Below are 5,857 nucleotides of genomic sequence, written 5' to 3'. Positions count from 1 at the left end.
AAAAGGACGTTTGTAGCGAGGGAGAGAACGGCAGACAGGCCAAGCCGCACAGGGTCCAGCTCCACCAACTCGTCCTCGACCCGGGGACACGGGTTGAGGATGAGGGGGTCTTGGGGTCTCTGTGTTTGTGTGTGTGTGTGTGTGTGTGTGTGTGTGTGTGTGTGCGTGTGTGTGTGTGTGTGTGCGTGTGTGTCTGTGTGCGTGTGTGTGTGTCTGTGTGCCCGCTAAAATTCACATCCCGGAAACAAACGGATTTTTTCCGACAATGAAATCTCAAATGAGGGAGTTCAGTGAGCCGATTAAGCAAACCATATCGGGTTATATGGTCATGAACTCTGGGAGGATAAAACGCATCCAAATTAAAATGGGATATGGACGCGGTTGTTGCAGGTTTCCTACACAGTCATCCTCAAACAGATGCGAACAGATGTGCAATAAAATGTTATACGCAGACTAGTATTAGTCCATTCTTCAAACAAAGCACTGAATATGTTAAAATTCTTACATTATAGAAATCAAAAGGAATGAGGTCTGCTCCATATTCTATTTTCCTGTCACATTAAGATAGAAAAAAAATGATAGTATCCTACTAATGGAAATATGAACAGCAGAACATGGTACGGCCTTATGTATTACGTCGCTGACACTGATTTGCAGCGTCTGAAGCCAATAGTTCCGAGGATCTCATACTTGAGAGTGATAGGAGGGGTATCCTGGGAATACGCGTCACTTATTCACAACAGATGGGTCTCTCTTACCTACTCCATCCCCCGTCTCTCTCTCTCTCTCTCTCTCTCTCTCTCTCTCTCTCTCTCTCTCTCTCTCTCTCTCTCTCTCTCTCTCTCTCTCTCTCTCTCTCTCTCTCTCCATACTTTCCCCTACCTACCTCTAGTGTAAACCTCCAAAGTTCATTGCAATGGGTACTTGTAGGTATCAAACTGTAAATATGTAAGGCTTGCATGAAACAATATGCTTTAGCAAGACAGAAGGGCAGGGGTTGGCAGAAACAATCTCCTGCTTATTAATACGAAAAAAAAACAACAACATAAAATGGTATGTAAGAAAAAAAGACATTAACAGTACAGAGGTAGATTTTAGAGGGTGACTCTGCCTCTCTGTTTTCAAGCAAGTAATAATACAAATAGCAGGGCAGAGTCAAATATCATTTATAAGACAAAATCAGAACGATTAATAGATGGACAAATGGCCGAACAAACAACTGTTCTGGACTATTCCTCACATGCCCTGTTTCTACAAGCGGATCCGTCAGGGAACTATATGTAAGGGAGTAACTGGGTAATTCCTGTACCGCGCCCTCTTAGGGGGTCGGTCGCCGCCCTCCTCACCCACGTACTATCTTCCTGTATCCTCCTCAACCACTCTCCTGAAGGTGGAATTTCGGAGGCTTTCGGCTGTTGGCTCATTTTTTCAATAAACGTTTTAGCGTTATTGCTTAATCAATTATATGATTATTTAATCAATTGGTTTATTCATCATTCATTTACTAATTCACTTATTGCTTTCACACACACGCGCACTCACACACATACACACACACGCAGATAGAGAGAGAGAGAGGGAGAAAGAGAGAGAGATAGAGAGAGAGAGAGAGAGAGGCAGAGAGGGGGGCGGGAGGGAGGCAAAGAGAGATAAACTAGCACAAAGAAGGGATTGACTGATTATTAAAAATTATCTGCCGCGTCAACGGCTAAGGTTATTAGCGGCGAATGCATTATTGGATTAAAATATTAAAGTGTTTAAAACTTGAAAAATATATCAATAAATGTCTTATAAAAAATAACAATATTATATAAAAAATCAAAGCATAAATAATATGCACTAAATGTATAAAATTATTCCATAAACATTTTGCAGAAATAAATTTCATGAAAAACATTAGTCTCCTTTAGGAAAGTAATAGGACCTTCTATATCACAACCCTTCCCAATACATTCTTCAGTGTATATGGGGGAGACAAGTACATACGTCTACACAAAGAGGAACGTGCACTTTCTCTAATATTTTCTTATTTTCTGACTGCTGTAAAGCAAGAATAAGGCTTTCTACTGAACTCTCCAACATTTTAATGGAAGTTTCCCCGCAGGACTGTAATATACTTTGCCCATTCCTTTCTCCTCGAACAATGGTTATAAGTTTAAGGAGCAGCAGGATGAATCTCTCCTCCACCCCGAGGATATTCGCCGGAGCCAAGATTTGCGAAAAGAAGTCCTCGTTTCGCTGACTGATTGGCTGCGACGGAAAGGCTCTCGAATTAGATCATCCGCGTCACCGTCAGTCTTGTTCGAATTGTATCATTGGTCTTTCTATAGCATTTATATTATTATTATTATTATTATTATTACTATTATTATTAATATCATTATTATCATTATTATTATCTTTATTGTTATGATTATTATTATTATTATTATTATCTTTATTATTATTATTATTATCATTATTTATTATTATTATTATTTCTATTTTTATTTTTTTATTATCATTATCATTACTATCATTATCATTATTTTTATTATCATTACTATTATTATTGTTATTAGTAGTAGTATCGTTACTATCATTATTACCATCACTATGATCATTATTATCAGTATTATTATCATTATGCAGTAATTATCACAAGTAGTAGCAGCAGCAGCAGTAGTAGTAGTAGTAGTGGTAGTAATAGTTGCAGTATTGTTATAATCATTATTGATGTTGTTATCGTGCATGCTGTTATCATAATTTTCTAGTCGTTTTTTTTTTCTTTTTATCACTTAATATCATAATCATTATAATGTAAGCTGCCGATATTTCTCAACAGAATGCGAGTAATAAATGTAGTAATAGTGGAGAGAGAGAGAGAGAGAGAGAGAGAGAGAGAGAGAGAGAGAGAGAGAGAGAGAGAGAGAGAGAGAGAGAGAGAGAGAGAGAGAGAGAGAGAGACTAGGACAGACACAAAAAGCGGCGTGACAACTTACAAATCTCACATCCACTTTAATAACGACCATCTGAGATAATGAACATCTGAGACATTGAACGTAAGAATCCGTCTTCCAGCTCCTGCTCCCCTCTTATGCAAATTAACCAGTACAGAACGTGATATACGAGATTCATCACAAACCAACAACAGCAAACAAACCACGAGGACTGTCTGGCAACGGAGCAGACATCCAGCGCTCGAAAAAAAAAACAAGACCGAGAGAACGTTGGATTCTCACGTGAAGGTCCTGAGAAGTGTCCTCATGAAAGAGGGTAATTATTATTCATGTTTTTTCTTCATCTTTTTTCTTCTTTCTTTTTCTTCTTCTTCCTCTCTTTTGTTCATCTTCTACTACCTCTTCCTCTTCTTTTTCTTCTTCTTGTCGTCGCAATCGATAAACATTGACAAGCTGTATGTTACATTTAACTTCTCTGAGGAAGATATTCGATGACCGACTACAATTTCCCATCCGAGGCAGAGTAGTTCCCGCGAATCAAATATATAAACCGTGATCGTATATCTCTCTTTAGATATACGAATTTCCCTTGAATTCCGAACTTAAAGGATCCCCAAGGACGCTGAACTTTCTGCATTTGAAAATTCTAGATGCTGGTTCTGATCTTGAATGCAGTGGACTTTTACAAATGTATATTTGTCGTTTAACGATTTTACTTACCTCAGTCTTCTGCAAAGGTAATTATGAAAAAGTCACACTGATAATCAGCAGCCTTTACAGACACTCTTTTCGTTTAAGGAGTCCTCATTCCAATGTAACCTGACAATAGATATGCAGCTAAGTTCAAAAAACAAATTCACCTTCAAAATTAACGAGGGGATCGTGTTTATAATGAGAGTCACAAAGAACCTGGATGTTTCCAAGAACTGAATTTGTTAAAGTCAGTTTCTAAGAGTCTAAACATATACTTTGACCCTTTGTTGAACATAGCATTAACGTTTATTGGCTTTAAGACAGGCTGGTATAGAATGTAAGGATATATTATCTCTCCAGATCTTAAATCTTATCTTTCCAGATATCCTTAGGTTCTGACCGTTCTCTGTATACACAGGAATATGTATATATATTGTCTGTATATATATATATATATATATATATATATATATATATATATATATATTATATATATATATATATATATATATATGATTGTTTGTGTTGTGTGTGTGTGTAGTGTATGTGTGTTGTGTGTTGATGTGTGTGTGTATGTGTGTGTGTGTGTATACATGTATGTATGTATTATGTATGTGTGTATACATATATATATATATATATATATATATATATATATATATATATATATATATATATATTATATATATATATATATATATATATATATATAATATATATATATATATATATATATATATATATATATAAAGTATGGTTGAGAAGATTGGGGTTCAGTGAAAAAGTACGAACTTTTAACCATTTATTTACCAGACTTGCAAAATGTAGTAATTAAAACATAGAAAAAAAAATACAGGTAATATCGCATTCACATTTCCTCCCGTTTATGCACTTCACAGTCTTGTCATTATGCTCACTTCACTTTTCTTATTCGCTCTTTACTAATTTTCAAAACGTTCGTTGACTGCAGTGACCAAGCCATTGTTGTGAAGTTGCAGGATTTCAACTCGTGTCTCGGTGATCACTGCCTTTAGGGAAGGATATCGCAACATTAACAATTTAATTCACACAGATTAACATAAACAAAAGTAACTTCATATGCTACTCACTTAAAAATATTAATCCACTCATACATATACAAAACAAAAGTAATTAGATATTCTTAAGCATCTCGTAATGCGTCAAGTCCGCATTATCCTAATAAATTAACGTATTATTACAATAAAAATTTAACATAATAAAATCGGTATTCACCTTTAGGGGTAGTCAGTTTATCGATGGAAAGAAATACGCTGCTATTGCTGTCTGACTTCTTACAAACGCCACCAGTTCAGCTATCCAGAGCTATTTCTTTCAACGTACCTCGTCACCTTTCACGCGCGCTTTTCAAACCATATACATATATAGGCACACGCATCCAAACAAGAACAAGCAGTCGCCAATGCTTAGAGCTGTGGCTGTGTGCTTGACATAGATCCATGCAGCTTAAATCCTTCCCTTGCCCCCATTCCGCCTGTCGAGGGTCGTCTGTTTTTTCTCTTCCTGTCTTTTATTTCTGCTCCTGTTCAGTTACCGAATCCGTACGTTCCTGAAAAGAGAACATTGCGGTAATGATCCGGTTTTACGTCTCGAACTCCCTTGCAAGACCTAGGACTGTTCCTTCTTTCGAAGAATTTTGGTTCTGGTATGTAGTACCGCTGCCCCGAACACTTTCTTCAGTAACGTTCTGGAAAATTTAGCTACAAACTTGAAGGAATTTCGATTGAGTAATGGTTACAAATCGTAACAAATATATAGGTCATCTGTTCATTAACTTTTGTATTTTGTGTACCGCGAGGATATGTTTTTATGTTGAAAATGGTCCCATGCTCTCAACTTCAACAGAAAGTTAGGGAAACTCTTCGAAAGGCGCAAGAGCACAGATGTTAGAAAGTCTGGAGAGGTGATTTGCATCCTGCAGGAACTCTCTCTCTCTCTCTCTCTCTCTCTCTCTCTCTCTCTCTCTCTCTCTCTCTTCATATATATATATATATATATATATATATATATATATATATATTTTTGTGTGTGTGTGTGTGTGTGTGTGTGTGTGTGTGTGTGTGTGTGTGTGTGTGTGTGTGTGTGTGTGTTGTGTGTGTGTATGGATGTATGTGTATGTGTATGTGTTGTGTAGTGTTGTGTGTGTGTGTGTGTGTGTGTGTGTGTGTGTGTGTGTGTTCCAGACG

Source organism: Penaeus monodon, chromosome 2 (assembly GCF_015228065.2).
Source record: "Penaeus monodon isolate SGIC_2016 chromosome 2, NSTDA_Pmon_1, whole genome shotgun sequence".
Classification (NCBI taxonomy): Eukaryota; Metazoa; Arthropoda; class Malacostraca; order Decapoda; family Penaeidae; genus Penaeus; species Penaeus monodon.
The sequence above is the reverse complement of the archived record's forward strand: the minus strand, read 5'-3'. Positions refer to the sequence as shown.